General features: G+C 54.2%; 1 non-coding gene and 1 pseudogene across 1 annotated transcript; both read right to left on the bottom strand.

The window, feature by feature from the left end:
• Positions 1-4,600: 4,600 nt before the first annotated feature.
• Positions 4,601-9,371, bottom strand: LOC138339788 (28S ribosomal RNA; annotated as a pseudogene).
• Positions 9,372-9,602: 231 nt separating this feature from the next.
• On the bottom strand, positions 9,603-9,758 carry LOC112940394 (5.8S ribosomal RNA). The gene has a single exon (XR_003244468.2). It is a non-coding gene; the product is annotated as a 5.8S ribosomal RNA (ribosomal RNA).
• Between the last annotated feature and the right edge of the window lie 8,465 nt (positions 9,759-18,223).

An 18,223-nucleotide genomic window follows, 5' to 3' on the forward strand; every position in this document is an offset into this window, starting at 1 on the left:
TGTGTGCTGCCCAAAGGTGATGTTGGCATGCCACGCCTGACGTCGTTCAACTGTTTAGTGCTTCCCAAAGGCGTTGATGGCATGCCACGCCCGACGTAGTTCGACCGTGTGTGCTACCCAAAGGCGATAATGGAATGCCACGCTTGACGTCGTTTGACCGTGTGTGCTGTCCAAAGTGTTGATGGCATGCCATGCCCGACGTTGTTCGCTCGTGTGTGCTGTACAAAGGCGGTGATATCATGCCACGCCTGACGTAGTCCAACCGTGTGTGTTGCCCAAGGGCAGTGATGATATGTCATGCCCGACATCCTCCGACCGTGTGCTGTCCTATGGCGGTGATGTCATGCCACGCCCTACGTTGCTGATTGTCTGTGCAATCCAAGGGTGGTAATGTCATGCCACGCCCGACGTCGTTTGACTGTGCGTGCCGTCCAAGGGCGGTGATGTCATGCCACGCCCGACGTCATTCAAGCGTGTGTGCTTCCTCAAGGCAAGATGGCATGCCACGCCCGACGTCGTTCGACCTGTTGTGCTGCCCAAAGGTGATGATGGCATGCCACGCCCGACGTGATTCGACCGTGGGTGCTTTCCAAAGGCGGTGATGTCATGTCGCGGTCGACGACGTTCGACCGTGTGCGCTGTCCAAAGGAGGTGATGTCATGCCATGCCCGATGTCTATCATCCGTGTGCTGCCCAAAGGCGATGCTGGCATGCCATGCCTGACGTCGTTCAACTGTTTGTGCTTCCCAAAGGCGTTGATGGCATGCCACGCCCGAAGTAGTTCGACCGTGTGTGCTTCCCAAAGGCGATAATGGAATGCCACGCTCGACGTCGTTTGACCGTGTGTGCTGTCCAAAGCGTTGATTGCATGCCATGCCCGACGCTGTTCGCTCGTGTGTGCTGTACAAAGGCGGTGATGTCAGGCCACGCCAGACGTAGTCTGACCGTGTGTGCTACCCAGGGCGGTGATGTCATGCCATGCCCGACGTCGTCCGATCGTGTGTTATCCTATGACGGTGATGGCATGTCACACTAGACGTCGTTCGACCGTGTGTGCTGTCTAAGGGCGGTGATTTCATGCCACGCCCGACGTCTTTCGACTGTGTGTGCTGCCTTAAGGCGATTATGGCATGCCACGCCCGACGTCGTTCGACCGTGTATGCTGCCCAAAGGTGATGATCGCATGCCACGCCCGACGTCGTTCGACTGTTTGTGCTGCCCAAAGGCGATGATGGCATGCCACGCCCGACGTAGTTCAACTGTGTGTGCTGCCCAAAGGTGATGATGTCATGCCACGTCCGACGTCGTTCTACCGTGTGTGCTGTCCCAAGGCGTTGATGGTATGCCACGCACTACGTCGTTCGACCATGTTTCCCGTCCAAGGGTAATGATGGCATGCCACACCCGACGCCGCCTGAGTGTGTCAGCTAGTCCAAAGGCGATGATGGCATGCCACGCCTGACGTCGTTCAACCTTGTTTGCCGTTCAAGGGCTATGATGGAATTCCACGCCCATCTTCGTTCGACTGTGTGTGGTATCCAAGGGCCATGATGGCATGCCACACCCGACGTCGTTCAACCGTGTGTGCCGCCCAAAGGCGATGATGGCATTTCACGCCCGACGTCGTTGGACCGTGTTTGCCATCTATGGGCGATGATGGTATGCCACGCCCGATGTCATTCGACCGTGTGTGCTTCCCAAAGGAGATGATGGCATGCCACGCACGACGTCGTTCGACCGTGTGTGCTGTCCAAAGGAGGTGATGTCATGCCACGCCCGACGTAGTCCGACCGTGTGTGCTGCCCAATGGCGGTGATGTCATGCCATGTCTGATGTCGTCCGACCATGCGTGCTGTCCCAGAGCGGAGATGTAATGCCACGCCCGACGTTGCCGACCGTGTGCGCTGTCCAAAGGCGGTGATGTCAAGCCACGCCCGATGTCGTCAGACCGTGCGTGCAGTTCAAGGGCGGTGATGTCATGCCATTCCACATCGACCGTGTGTGCTGTCCAAAGGTGGTGATGTCATGCCACGCCCGACGTAGTCCGACCATGCGTGCAGTCCAAGAGCGGTGATCTCATGCCACGTCCAACGTCGTCCCACCGTGTGTGCTGTCCAAGGGCAGTGATGGCATGCCACGCCCGACGTTATCCGACCACGTGTGCTGTCCAAGGGCGGTGATGGCATGCGACGCTCGATGTCGTCCTTTCGTTTGTGCTGTCCCAACGCGTTGATGGCATTCCACGGTCTACGTCATTCTACCGTGTTTCCCGTCCAAGGGCGATGATGGCATGCCACGCCCGACACAGTCTGATAGAGTCAACTAGTCCAAAGGCGATGATGGCATGCCACACCCGACGTCATTCAACCTTGTTTTCCGTTCAAGGGCTATGATGGCATGCGACGACCGACTTCGGTCGATCGTGTGTGGTGTCCAAAGCCCATGATGGCATGCCACGCCCGACGATGTCGACCTTGCGTACTGCCCAAAGGAGATGATGGCATTCCACGCCCGACGTCGTTCGACCGTGTATGCCATCAAAGGGCGACGATAGAATGCCACGCCCGACGCCGTCCGACCGTGTGTGTTGTCCAAAGGTGGTAATTGCATGTCACGCCCAACGTCGTTCGACCGTGTGTGCTGTCCAAAGGCGGTGATGTCATGCAACGCCCGATGTCTTTCGACTGTGGGTGCTGCCTTAAGGCGATGCTGGCATGCCACGTCCAACGTCGTTCGACCGTGTGTGCTGCCCAAAGGTGATGATGACATGCCACCCCCGACGTCGTTCGACCGTTTGTGCTGCTCAAAGGCAATGATGGCATGCCACGCCCGACGTAGTTCGACTGTGTGTGCTGCCCAAAATAGATGATGGCATTACATGCCCGACGTCGTTCGACCGTGTGTGCTGTCCAAAGGCGGTGATGGCATGTAACGCCCGACGTCGTTTGACCGTGTGTGCTGTCAAAAGGCGGTGATTTCTTGCCACGCCCGACATTTTTCGACCATGTGTACGGCCCAAAGGCGATGATGGCATGCCCTACCTGACGTCGTTCGACCGTGTGTGCTATCCAAAGGCAGTGATGGCATGTCACACTTGACGTCGTTCGACCGTGTTTGCTGTCCATAGGCTATGATTCATGCCACGCCCGACGTCGTTCGACCGTGTGTGCTACCCAAAGGCGATGATGGCATGCCACGCTCGACGTAGTCCTACCGTGTGTGCTGTCCAAGGGCGGTGATGGCATGCCACGCCCAACGTCATCCCACCATGTGTGCTGTCCAAGGGCGGTAATGGCATGTCACGCCTGACATCGTCTGACCATCTGTGCTGCCGAAAGGCGATGATAGCATGACACGCCCAACGTCGTCCTTCCGTGTGTGTTGTCCCTAGGCGTTGATGGCATGCCACGCTCTACGTTGTCGACCGTATTTCCCGTCCAAGGGCGATGATGGAATGCCACGCCCGACGCCATCCGACTGTGTCAGCTAGTCCAAAGGCAATGATGGCATGCCACGCCCGACGTCGTTCCACCGTGTGTGTTTTCTAAAGGCGGTGATGTCATGTCACGCCTGATGTCGTTCTACTGTGTGTGTTGTCCAATGGCGGTGATGTCATGCCACGCCCGACGTTGCCGACCATGCAAGCAGTCCAAGGGCGGTGATGTCATGCCACGTCCGACGTTGTTTGAACATTTGTTCTTCCTCAAGGCGATGATGGCATGCCACACTCAACATCGTTCAACCGTGTGTGCCTACCCCAAGGCGGTGATGTCATGCCACGCCTAACGTCGTTAGACCGTGTTTGCTGTCCAAAGGTGGTGATGTCCTACCACGCCTGACGTCGTTTGACCATTTGTACTGCCTTAAGGCGATAATGGCATGCCACGCCCAACATAGTTCGACCGTGTGTGCTGTCCAAAGGCGGTGATAGCATGTCACGCTCGACGTCGTTCCACTGTGTGTGTTATCCAAAGGCGGTGATGTCATGCCACGCTCGACGTCGTTCGACTGTGTGTGCGATCCAAAGGCGATGATGGAATGCAACGCCTGACGTCGTTCGACCATGTGTGCTTCCCAAACGCGATGATGGCATGCCACGCCCCACGTCATTCGACCGTGTGTGCTGCCCAACGCGATGATGGCATGCCACGCCCGACGTAGTCCAACCGTGTGTGCTGCCCAAGGGTAGTGAGGTAATGCCACGCCCGACGTCGTTTGACCATGTGTGCTGTCCAAGGGCGGTGATGTCATGCCACGCGCGATGTTGTAAGACCGTGCGTGCAGTCCATGGGCGGTGATGTCATGCCACGCCCGACGTAGTCCTGTCGTGTGTGCTATCTAAGGGCTATGATGTCATACCACGCCCGACGTCGTCCGACCGTGTGTGCTGTCCAAGGGCGGTGATGTTATGCCACGACCGACGTTGCCGGTTGTGTGCTGTCAAAGGGCGGTGATGTCATGCCATGTCCGACGTCATCTAATCGTGTGTGCAGTCAAAGGGCAGTGATGTCATGCCATGCCAGACGTCGTTCGACCGTGTGTGCTGTCCAAGGGCGGTGATGTCCTCTCTTACTAGGTTGAATTACTATTGCGACACTGTCATCAGTAGGGTAAAACTCACATGTCTCACGACGGTCTAAACCAAGCTCACGTTCCCTATTGGTGAGTGAATAATCCAACACTTGGTGAATTCTGTTTCACAATGATAGGAAGAGCCGACATTGAAGGATCAAAAAGCAATGTCGCTATGAACGCTTTGCTGCCACAAGACAGTTATCCAGTGGTAACTTTTCTGACACTTGTAGCTTTGAATTCCGAAGGTCCAAAGGATCGTTAGGCCTTTCACGGTTCGTATTCGTAATTGAAATCACAATCAAACGAGCTTTTACCATTCTTTACGCCACGAGATTTCTATTCTCATTGAGCTCATCTTAGGACACCTGCGTTATCTTTTAAAAGATGTGCCACCCAAGTGAAACTCCCCCCCTGACAATGTCTTCCTCCCGGATCGGCCCGCGAAGTGAGCCTTTGGTCCAAAAAGAGGGGCAGTGCCCCACTTCCAATTCACAGAATAAGTAAAATAACATTAAAAGTAGTGGTATTTCTTTTTCGCCTTTCGACTCCCACTTATATTACACCTCTCAAGTCATTTGATAAAGTCAGACTAGAGTCAAGCTCAACAGGGTCTTCTTTCCCCGCTGATTCTGCCAAGCCCGTTCCCTTGGCTGTGGTTTCAATGGATAGTAGACAGGGACAGTGGGAATCTCGTTAATCCATTCATGCGCGTCACTAATTAGATTATGAGGCATTTGGATACCTTAAGAGAGTCATAGTTACTCCCGCCATTTACCCGCGCTTGGTTGAATTTCTTCACTTTGACATTCAGAGCACTGTGCAGAAATCACATTGCGTAAACATCCGTTGGGACCATCGCAATGCTTTGTTTAAATTAAACAGTCGGATTCCCCTTGTCCGTACCATTTCTGAGTTGGTTGTTCGACGCCCAAGAAAGGCCCCCGAAGGAACCGCTCCCAGTCCTTCCCCCGTCCGGCGCGCGGCGACATGCTCTCGTCGCGGAAGCAGCTCGAGCAGTCCACCGACAGCCGATGGGTTCGGGACTTGGACCCCCGTGCACAGCCCTCAGAGCCAATCCTTTTCCCAAAGTTACAGATCCATTTTGCCAACTTCCCTTGCCTACATTGTTCCATCGACCAGAGGTTGTTCACCTTGGAGACTTGATGCGGTTATGAGTACGACTAGGCATGGACGACATTCGATCCTCTGGATTTTCAAGGGCCGCCGGGAGAGCACCGGACACCACGCGATGTGCGGTGCTCTTCGAGCCGCTGGAACCTACCTCAGGCTGAGCCGATTCCAGGGTGTGCAGGCTGTTAAACAGAAAAGATAACTCTTCTCGAGGCTCCCGCCGACATCTCCGGACAGGCCCCTATCCATACATGGCCTTACGTGCGCTGTGCATGTGGCGCCTAGAGTTCGACGTAACAGGAGCTCAAGAACTCGCCACTAGCCGAAAGCACTGCCGTTTCCACACCAAACACCATTATAAACTGATCTAGAGAAGTTCCCTCGGCGGCGCACGATCGCCCCGCAGATGTCGCTGGCATGTTTTTGTAAGCGCCCAAAGGCATAGCACGGACGAGCCATGCATGTCGTCAAGCGCCCATGCAGCACGCCTACTAACCTCACAGGACGCCCGTGACGTCCACCTTGTAACGCCTCAGTCGCCCCGCAGACGTCGTTGGCATGTGTTTGCAAGCGCCCAACAGCGTAGCACGGACGAGCCATGCATGCAATCAAGCACCCACGCAACACGCCTACTAAGCCCACATGACGCCCTTGATGTCTACCTCCTTTCGCCTCAGTTGCCCCACAGACGTCGCTGTCATGTTTTTGTTGAAGCCCAACGGCGTAGCATGGACAAACCATGCATGCCGTCAAGAGCCCGCGCAGCACACCTACTAAGCCCACAGGACGCCCATGACGTCCGCCTGCCACCGCCTCAAATGCCCCGCAGACGTCGCGGGCTTGTTTTTGTAAACGCCGAACGGCGTAGCACAGACGAGCCATGCATTCCATCTAGCGCCCACGCAGCGCGCCTACTAAGCCCATAGGACACCCTTGACGTTCGCCATCCTTCGCCTCAGCCGCCCCGCAACCGTCGCTAGCACATTTTTGTAGACGCCCAACGGCGTAGCATGGGCGAGCCATGCATTGCATCAAGCGCCCACGCAGCACGCCTACTAAGCCCACAGGATGCCCTTGACGTCCGCCTGCCTTTGCCTCACTCGACCCGTCGATATCGCCGACGTGTTTTTGTAAATGCCCAACACTATAGCATGAACAAGCCATGCATGCCATCAAGCGCCCACGCAGCATGCCTACTAAGCCCAAAGGACGTCTATGTCGTCTTCCTTCCTGCGCCTCAGTCTACCTCCAACACCTCTACCCCCCTTATATATGCTTAAAAAAGTTTTACCCATGCGACAGGAGTAGACATGGATTTTCCAGAGAATCATAATGGAAATGTACAACCCAAATATGCACGTTCAAAGGTACAAACACACATTAGCTTTCATAAATGACTTCAATATATATATAAAAAATATTTTTCAACATTTTTTTTAATTTTTATTTTTTTTTGAAAATTCCGAAAAATTAGTAATAAATTAATAAAAAATGGGGAAAATATCAGAAAAAATATGAAATCAACTCCGAAAATTCACAAATAAATATGGGAACCTTAAAATAAAAAATTTAATAAATTTTAATTTTTAAAAGGAGACGTAAAAAATTAAAAAGCGTAAAAATAAATTATAAAATAATGATTAAAAGTCGGAAAAATACAGAAATGCTCGAAAACACTTCTAAACATGTCAAATTAATGATAAAATATATATTTGCACAAATAAAAGATGTTTCAATATCGTGCGAACTGTAAAAGTAATAAAAATGATGCGAAAGAGCCACGTTTGGTGGAAACGTTAGAGGATAGATAATGGAAAGTTGATGAATATGTTTGTTATGCATGGAGGTTGTTTCAAAATCCTTTGATTTATGTACGACATGAACATCTGCATCTATCATCTAGACTCGAACAATGTCGCGCAAGCCAAGACCGATGCGGGCAGGCCACGACTGACCACTGTGTGCAGGCACGTCTGACGACGGCCGACCGTTCGTGCTTTCCAAGGGCTATGATGGCATACCACGCCCGACGACGGCCGACCGTTTGTGCTGTCCAAGGACGATGATGGCATGCCACGCCCGACGCCGTCTTACCGTCTGTGTTGCCCAAGGGCAAAAATGGCATGCCACGCCCGACGTCGCCCGACCGTGTCAGCTAGTCCAAAGGCGATGATGGCATGCGACGCTCGATGTCTTCCGACCGTGTCAGCTAGTCCAAAGGCGATGATGGCATGCCACGCCCGATGTCATTTGACCGTGTGTGCTTTCCAAGGGCTATGATGGCATGCCACGCCCGACGACGGCTGACCCACCGCGCCCTCCTACTCATCGGGGCCAGGCACTTGCCCTGACGACCGGGTGTAGATCGAGCGCTTAAGCTCCATCCATTTTCGGGGCTAGTTGATTCGGCAGGCGAGTTGTTACACACTCCTTAGCGGATTTTGACTTCCATGACCACCGTCCTCCTGTCTTAATTGACCAACACCCTTTGTGGGATCTAGGTTAGCGTGCAGTTTGGCACTGTAACCTGGCTTCCGATTCATCCTGCATCGCCAGTTCTGCTTACCAAAAATGGCCCACTTGGAGCTCTTGATTCCGTGGCGCGGCTCAACAAAGTAGTCGCACCGTCCTACCTATTTAATGTTTGAGAATAGGTTGAGGGCATTGCGCCTCCGAGGCCTCTAATCATTGGCTTTACCTGATAGAACTCGCACGCGAGCTCCACCTATACTCAGGGAAACTTCGGACGGAACCAGCTACTAGACGGTTCGATTAGTCTTTCGCCCCAATACCCAAGTCAGACGATCGATTTGCACGTCAGTATCGCTGCGGGCCTCCACCAGAGTTTCCTCTGGCTTCACCCCGCTCAGGCATAGTTCACCATCTTTCGGGTCCCGACAGGTATGCTCACACTCGAACCCTTCTGAGAAGATCAAGGTCAGTCGGCGGTGCACCCCTCAGGGGGATCCCACCAATCAGCTTCCTTACGCCTTACGAGTTTACTCGACCGTTGACTTGCACATATGTCAGATTCCTTGGTCCGTGTTTCAAGACGGGTCGAATGGGGAGCCCACAATCGGGGAGATGCCGAAGCACGCCGGAGGCGCGCGCTGCCTTCCACAATCGGGGAGATGGGGTTCCATGGTCGTATCGAGAGCCCGGGATTTGGCCTCCCCACCAATCCACGTTGGTCCACGCCCCGAGTCGATCGGCGGACCGGCTCTTCACCTTTCCACATCTGATCGGGGCACATCGCCGGCCCCCATCCTCTTCCCTCCCGATAATTTCAAGCACTCTTTGACTCTCTTTTAAATTTCTTTTCATCTTTCCCTTGCGGTAGTTGTTCGCTGTCGTTCTCTCACAAGTATTTAGCCTTGGACGGAATTTACCCCCCGTTTTGGGCTATATTTCCAAACAACCCAACTCGTAGACAGAGCCTCATGGTGCGATAGGGTCCTGTCACGACAGGGATCTCACCCTATTCGGCGCACCCTTCCAGGGGACTTGGGCCTGATCCGCCGCTGAGAACGCTTCTCCAAACTACAATTCAGACGACAGAGACGCCCGATTCTAAGGCTGGGTTGTTCCCGGTTTGCTCGCCGTTATTAGGGGAATCCTTGTAAGTTTCTTTTCCTCTGCTTATTGATATGCTTAAACTCAGCGGGTAATGCCGCCTGACTTGGGGTCGCGGTCGGAGTGCCTGGTGAGGCGCAGTGAGGGTCGGGGAGTCCGGACGCGTGACGGGCTGTAGTCGCGACAACAAAAAAGAATTGGATTTCAACAACCCCTTGCAGAGACGTCCGTCGACGTGGTCACATTTAGGCCGGGCGCACGGGAGGCCAGATTTCACCCACGCGTTCAGCCTTGTGACGTGCACGGGAGGACAACGCGATGCGTGACGTGCAGGCAAACGTGCCCTCGGCCAAATGGCTTCGGGCGCAACTTGCGTTCAAAGACTCAATGGTTCACGGGATTCTGCAATTCACACCAAGCATCGCATTTCGCTACCTTCTTTATCGATGCGAGAGCCGAGATATTCGTTGTCAAGAGTCGTTTGTGTTATCAGAGCAGCGCGCATCCCCCCATGATCCGTGAACAGGGAGCGAGGGGAGCGCTGTCTATTGTAGTATTCCTTGGCGCTTTCCGCGCCGGGGTTCGGTTGTCGCTCGAAGAGCTTGCGCGCGTCGGGCGACAGGAGGGAGGCGCACAACTAGCAAGCACCGCCCCCAGGTGTTTAAAATGAGCTCGTAGGTCATTCTACTGTACAGGTTTCGACAATGATCCTTCCGCAGGATCACCTATGGAAACCTTGTTACGACTTCTCCTTCCTCTAAATGATAAGGTTCAATGGACTTCTCACGACTTCGCGGGCAGCAAACCGCTCATGTCACCGCGATTCAAACATTTCACTAAATCAGACAATCGGTAGGAGCGACGGGCGGTGTGTACAAAGGGCAGGGACGTAGTAAATGCGAGTTGATGACTCGCGCTTACTAGGAATTCCTCGTTGAAAACCAATAAATGCAATGATATATCCCTATCACGATGAAATTTCAAACATTACTTGGGCCTATTTGCCAAGGCTATAAGCTCGCTGAATAATCAGTGTAGCCCGCGTGCGGCCCATAACATCTAAGGGCATCACAGACCTGTTATTGCCTGAAACATCCGTGGCCTAAAAGGTCGTAGTCCCTCTAAGAAGCTGGCCGCGAAGGGATACCTCCGCAAAGCTAGTTAGCAGGATGAGGTCTCATTCGTTAACGGAATTAACCAGACAAATCGCTTCACCAACTAAGAACGACCATGCACCACCACCAGTAGAATCAAGAAAGAGCTCTCAGTCTCTCAATCCTTACTATGTTTGGACCTTGTAAGTTTCCCCGTGTTGAGTCAAATAAAGCCGCAGGCTGCACTCATGGTGGTGCCCTTCCATCAATTCCTTTAAGTTTCAGCCTTGCGACCATACTCCCCCACAGAACCCAAAAACTTTGATTTCTCATAAGGTGGCGGCAGAGTCCTAAAAGAAACATCCGTCGATCCCTGGTCAGCATCGTTTATGGTTGAGACTAGGACGGTATCTAATCATCTTCGAGCCCCCAAATTTCATTCTTGGTTAATGAAAATATTCTTGGCAAATGCTTTTGCAGTTGTTCATCTTTCATAAATCCAAGAATTTCACCTCTGACTATGAAATACGAATGCCCCCGACTGTCCTTGTTAATCATTACTCCGATCCTGAAGGCCAACGTAATATGACCGAAATCCTATAATGTTATCCCATTCTAATGTATACAGAGTGTAGGCTTTCTTTGAGCACTCTAATTCTTCAAAGTAACAGCGTCTGAGGCACGACCCGGCCATTAAACGCCATGAGCGCATCGCCCGACAGAAGGGACGAGACGACCGGTGCACATCTAGGGCGGACCGGCCGGCCCTTCCCAAAGTCCAACTACGAGCTTTTTAATTGCAACAACTTAAATATACACTATTGGAGCTTGAATTACCGCGACTGTTGGCACCAGACTTGCCCTCCAATAGATCCTCGTTAAGGGATTTAGATTGTACTCATTCCAATTAGCAGACTCATGGAGCCCAGTATTGTTATTTATTGTCACTACTTCCCCGTGTCAGGATTGGGTAATTTGCACGCCTGCGGCTTTCCTTGGATGTGGTAGCCGTTTCGCAGGCTCCCTCTCCGGAATTGGACCCTAATTCTCCGTCACCCGGCAACACCATGGTAGGCCACTGTCCTACCATCAAAAGTTCATAGGGCAAAAATTTGAATGATGCATCGCCGGCACAATGGCCGTGCGATCCGTCAAGTTATCATGAATCATCGAAGCAACTGGCAGAGCCTGCATTGACCTTTTATATAATAAATGCATCCCTTCCAGAAGTCGGGGTTTGTTGCACGTATTAGCTCTAGAATTAGTACGGTTATGCGAGTAGTAGATACCATCAAACAAAGTATACCTGATTTAATGAGCCATTCGTAGTTTCACAGTCTGAATTTGTTCATACATACACATGCATGGCTTAATCTTTGATACATGCATATGAATAATGGCAGGATCAACCAGGTAGCACTCCTCAAAAACGTCGCGCGCCGCATGAGACCGGCGTGCCCTTTCTGTCACGGTCGGGTCTAAGGAGAGCGCGATAGTCATTCGCAGGGAGCATTTGTTTTGGGCAGATAGAAGCCGATGAAGGCCCCATGCCCACTATATCTACAGTATCTGAGAATTTGAGGCGCCGCTCACGAATTACGCCATTGTACGACGAAGCGAGGGAAGGCATGGGATGCGAAAGCGTCTTTTGGGTTCACCCCGCACATGGGACTCGAAGGGAGAAAGGCAACCATTTGCACGTGCACAATGCCTAGGCATTAGGTATCCAGCACAAGATTTCGACGTCCGACCATCTTAGATTGCGCTTCATCCGCCACCGAATTGGCATGCGAGTTAAGACGTCACTTCTCAAAACAGGGATCCAACCTACCAACAAATCCCCAATACCACTCATGCGCCATAGCTGAATAGCTCCGTCAATGCCCGCTCGACATCCACCCCGATGCCCGACATGAGATGTCGTGCAAAGACGCCGATGCCTTCTTTGTAAGGCCAATGCTACAACCGCTGTTGCACTCCTACCCAAGGGAGTTGAGAATTTAATCACTGCAAAGATTGTTGGAGGAAGACCAAGGTTCACACAAGGGAACCGCCCACGACGTCGTTCGACCGTGTACGCTGTCCGAATGCGGTGATGGCATGCCACGCCCGACGTCATTTGCCGGTGTTTGCCATTCAAGGGCTATGATGGCATGCCTAGCCCGAAGTTGTTCGAACGTCCGTGCTGCCCAAAGGCGATGATGGCATGCAACGCTCGAAGTCGTTTGACTGCGTGTGCTGTCAACAGGCGGTGATGTCATGCCACGCCCGACGTCGTTCGACTATGTCTGCTGCCCAAAGGCTATGATGGCATGCCATGCCCGACGTCGTTCGACCGTGTTTTCCGTACAAGGGAGATGATGGCATGCCAAGCTCGATACCGTCAGACTGTGTGAGCTAGTCCAAAGGCGATGACGGCATGCCACGCCCGACGTCGTTCGACCGTTTGTGCTACCCAAAGGCGATGATGGCATGCCACGCCTGACGTTGTTCGACCGTGTGTGCTGTCCAAAGGCGGTGATGGCATCTCACGCCCGACGTTGTTCGACCGTGTGTGCTGTCCAAAGGTGGTGATGTCATGCCACGCCTGATGTCGTTCGACCGTGTGTGCTGCCCAAAGGCGATGATGGCATGCCACGCTCGACGTCGTTCGACCGCGTGTGCTGTCAACAGGCGGTGATGTCATCCCATGCCTGACGTTGTTCGACCATGTCTGCTGCGTAAAGGCGATGATGGCATGCCACGCCCAATGTCATTCGACCGTGTTTTCCGTCCAAGGGCGATGATGGCATGCCAAGCTCGATACCGTCAGACTGTGTGAGCTAGTCCAAAGGCGACGACGGCATGCCACGCCCGACGACGTTCGACCATTTGTGCTGCCTAAAGACGATGATGGCATGCCATGCCCGACGTCATTCGACCGTGTGTGCTGCCCAAAGGCGATGATGGCATGCTACGCCCGACGTCGTTCGACCGTGTGTGCTGTCCAAAGGCGGTGATGGCATCTCACGCCCGACGTTTTTCGACCATGTGTGCTGTCCAAAGGTGGTTATGTCATGCCATGCCTGACGTCGTTCGACCGTGGGTGCTGCCCAAATGCGATGATGGCATGCCAAGCCCGATGTCGTTCTACCGTGTGTGCTTTCCAAAGGCAGTGATGGCATGTCACGCCTGACGTCGTACGACCGTGTTTGTCGTCCAAGGGCTATGATGGCATGCCACGCCCGATGTTGTTTTACCGTGTGTTCTGCCCAAAGGAGATGATGGCATGCCACGCCTGATGTCTTTCGAGCGAGTGTGCTGTCCAAAGGCGGTGATGTCATGCCATGGTCGATGCACTCCGACCGTGTGTGCTACCCAAGGGAGGTGATGTCATGCCATGCCCGACATCATCCGACCGTGTGTCCAAGGGTGCTGATGTCATGCCACGCTCGACGTTGCTGACCGTGTGTGCTGTCCAAGGGCGGTGATGTCATGTCACGCCTGACGTTGCCGACCGTGTGTGTTTTCCAAGGGCGGTGATGTGTTGCCATACCCGACGTCGTCTGACCGTGCATGTAGTCCAAGCAGTGGTGTCATGCCACGCCCGACGTCGTTCAACTTGTGTGTTGTCCAAGGGCGGTGATGTCATGCCACGCCGGACACCGCCCGACCTTGCGTGTAGTCCAAGGGTGGTGATGTCATGTCATGCCTGACGTTGTCCGACCGTGTGTGCTGTCCAAGGGCGGTGATGGCATGCCATGCCTGACGTTGTTCGACCGTGTGTGCTGTTTAAGGGGGGTGATGGCATGCCACGCCCGACATCGTCTGACCATGTGTGCTATCTAAGGGTGGTGATGGCATGCCACGCCCGACGTCGTCCTACCATGTGTGCTGTCCACGGGCAGTGATGGCATGCCACGCCCGACGTCACCCGGCTATGTGTGCTGTCCAAGGGTGGTGATGGCATGCCACGGTCGACGTCGTATGACCGTTTGTGCTACCAAAAGGCGATGATGTCATGCCACGCCCGACATCGTCTGACCGTGTGTGCTGTCCCAAGACGGTGATGGCATGCCACGCTCTACGTCGTTCGACCGTGTTTCCCTTCCAAGGGCGATGATGGCATGCCACGCCTTACGCCGCCCAACTGTGTCAGCTAGTCCAAAGGCGATAATGTATGCCACGCACGACGTCGTTCAACCTTGTTTGCCGTTCAAGGAATATGATGACATGCCACGCCCGACGTCGTTCGACCGTGTGTGCTATCAAAAGGCCATGATGGCATGCCAGGCCTGACGTCGTTCGACCGTGTATGCTGCCTAAAGGTGATGATGCATGCCACACCCGACGTCGTTCGACCGTGTTCGCCGTACAAGGGCGATGATGGCATGTCACGACCGATGCCATTCGACTGTTTGTGCTGCCCAAAGGTGATGATGGCATGCCACGCCCGAAGCCGTTCGAGCGTGTGCGCTGTCCAAAGGAGGTGATGTCATGCCATGCTCGACGTCTTTCGACTGTGTGTGTTGCCCAAAGGCGATGCTGGCATGCTACGCCCGACGTCGTTCGACCGTGTGTGCTGCCCAAAGGTAATGTTGGCATGCCACGCCCGATGTGGTTCGACCGTTTGTGCTTCCCAAAGGCGATGATGGCATGCCACGCCCGACGTAGTTCGACCGTGTGTGCTGCCCTAAGGTGATGATGGCATGCCACGCCCGACGTCATTCGACCTTGTGTGATGTCCAAAGGCGGTGATGGCATGTCACGCCCGACGTCGTTTGACCGTGTGTGCTGCCCTTAGGCGGTGATGTCATGCCACGCCTGACGTCATTCGATCGTGTGTGCTGCCCAAAGGCGATGCTGGCATGCCACACCCAACGACGTTCGACCGTGTGTGACGTCCAAGGGTGGTGATGTCATTCCACTCCTGACGTTGTTCGACCGTGCGTGCTGTCAATGGGTGGTGATGTCATGCCAGGCTCGACGTCGTTCGACCGTGTGTGCTGTCCTAGGGTAGTGATGTCATGCCATGCTTGACGTCGTCCGATCGTGCGTACAGTCCTAGGGCGGTGATGTCATGCCACGCTCGACGTCGTTCGACCGTTTGTGCTGCCTAAAGGCAATAATGGCATGCCAAGCCAGACGTCGTTCGATCGTGTGTGCTGCCCAAGGGCGATAATGAAATGTCATGCTCGACGTCGTTCGACCGTGTGGGCTGTCCAAAGGCGGTGATGGCATGTCACGCTGACGTCGTTCGACTGTGTTTGCCGTCCAAGGGATATGATGGCATGCCACGCCGGACGTCATTCGATCGTGTGTGCTGCCCAAAGGCGGTGATGGCATGTCACGCCTGACGTCGTTCGACCGTGTTTGCCCTCCAAGGGATATGATATCATGCCATGCCCGATGTCGTCTGACCATGCGTGCAGTTCAAGGGTGATGATGTCATGCCATGCCACGCGTCATTCTACCTTGTGTGCTGTCTAAAGCTGGTGATGTCTTGCCACGCCCCCCGTAGTCTGACCATGCGTGCAGTCCAAGAGCGTTGATCTCATACCACACCCGACGTCGTCCTACCGTGTGTAATGTCCAAGGGCGGTTATGGCATGCCATGCTCGATGTCATCCGACCATGTGTGCTGTCCAAGGGCGGTGATGGCATGCCACGCCCGACGTCGTCTGACCGTCTGTGCTGCCCAAAGGAGATGATAGCATGCCACGCCCGATGTCGTCCTTCCTTGTATGCTGTCCTTAGGCGTTGATGGCATGCCACGATCTACATCGTTCGACCGTGTTTCCCGTCCAAGGGCGATGATGGCATGCCACGCCCGACGGCGTCTGACTGTGTCAGCTAGTCCAAAGGCGATGATGGCATGTCATGCCCGATGACGTTTGACCGTGTGTGATGCCCAAAGGCGGTGATGTCATACCATGCCCAACGTATTTCGACTGTGTGTGCTTCCCAAAGGCAAGATGGCATGCAACGCCCGACGTCGCTCGACCGTGTGTGCTGTCCAAAGACGGTGATGGCATATCCCACTTGACGTCGTTCAACTGTGTTTGCCGTCCAAGGGATATGATGGCATGCCACGCCGGACGTCATTCGATCGTGTGTGCTGCCCAAAGGCGGTGATGGCATGTCACGCCTGACGTCGTTCGACCGTGTTTGCGCTCCAAGGGATATGATATCATGCCACGCCCGATGTCGTCTAACCGTGCGTGCAGTTCAAGGGCGATGATGTCATGCCATGCCACGCGTCGTTCTACTGTGTGTGCTGTCCAAAGGTGGTGATGTCATGCCATGCCTGCCGTAGTCTGACCATGCGTGCAGTCCAAGAGCGTTGATATCATACCACACCCGACGTCGTCCTACCGTGTGTGCTGTCCAAGGGCGGTTATGGCATGCCATGCTCGACGTCATCCGATCATTTGTGCTGTCCAAGGGCGGTGATGGCATGCCACGCCCGACATCGTCTGACCGTCTGTGCTGCCTAAAGACGATGATAGCATGCCACGCCCGATGACGTTCGACCGTGTGTGCTGTCCAAAGGCGGTGATGGCATGTCACGCCTGACGTCATTCGACTGTGTTAGCCGTCCAAGGGATATGATGGCATGCCACGCCGGACGTCATTCGATCGTGTGTGCTTCCCAAAGGCGGTGATGGCATGTTACGCCTGACGTCATTCGACCGTGTTTGCCCTACAAGGGATATGATATCATGCCACGCCCGATGTCGCCTGACCATGCGTGCAGTTCAAGGGCGATGATGTCATGCCATGCCACACATCGTTCTACTATGTGTGTTGTCCAAAGGTGGTGATGTCATGCCACGCCCGCCGTAGTCTGACCATGCGTGCAGTCCAAGAGGGTTGATCTCATACCACACCCGACGTCGTCCTACCGTGTGTGCTGTCCAAGGGCGGTTATGGCATGCCATGCTCGATGTCATCCGACCATGTGTGCTGTCCAAGGGCGGTGATGGCATGCCACGCCCGACGTCATCTGACCGTCTGTGCTGCCCAAAGGAGATGATAGCATGCCACGCCCGACGTCGTCCTTCCTTGTATGCTGTCCTTAGGCGTTGATGGCATGCCACAATCTACATCGTTCGACCGTGTTTCCCGTCCAAGGGCGATGATGGCATGCCACGCCCGACGCCGTCCGACTGTGTCAGCTAGTCCAAAGGCGATGATGGCATGTCATGCCCGATGACGTTTGACCGTGTGTGATGCCCAAAGGCGGTGATGTCATACCACGCCCGACGTATTTCGACCGTGTGTGCTTCCCAAAGGCAAGATGGCATGCCACGCCTGACGTCGCTCGACCATGTGTGTTGTCCAAAGACGGTGATGGCATGTCACGCTTGACGTCGTTCAACCGTGTTTGCCGTCCAAGGGCTATTATGGCATGCCCTGCAAGACGTCGTTCGATCGTCTGTGCTACCCAAAGACGATGATGGCATGCCACGCCTGACATCGTTCAACCGTGTGTGCTGTACAAAGGCGGTGATGTCATGCCACGCCTGACGTAGTCCGACCGTGTGTGCTGCCCAAGGGCGATGATGTCATGCCATGCCCGATGTCGTCCGATCGTGTTCTGTCCTATGGCGGTGATCTCATGCCATGCCCCACGTCGTCCTACCGTGGGTGCAGTCCAAGGGCGGCGATTACATGCCACGCCAGACGTCATTCGACCTTGTGTGCTATCTAAGGGCGGTGATTGCATGCCACACCCGATGTCGTCAGACTGTTTGTGCTGCCCAAAGGCGATGATAGCATGCCACGCCCGACTTCGTCTGACCTTGTGTGCTGTCCCAAGACGGTGATGGCATGCCATGCTCTACGTCGTTCGATCGTGTTTCCTGTCC

This window comes from Solanum lycopersicum, chromosome 11 (genome assembly GCF_036512215.1).
Source record: "Solanum lycopersicum chromosome 11, SLM_r2.1".
NCBI lineage: Eukaryota > Viridiplantae > Streptophyta > Magnoliopsida > Solanales > Solanaceae > Solanum > Solanum lycopersicum.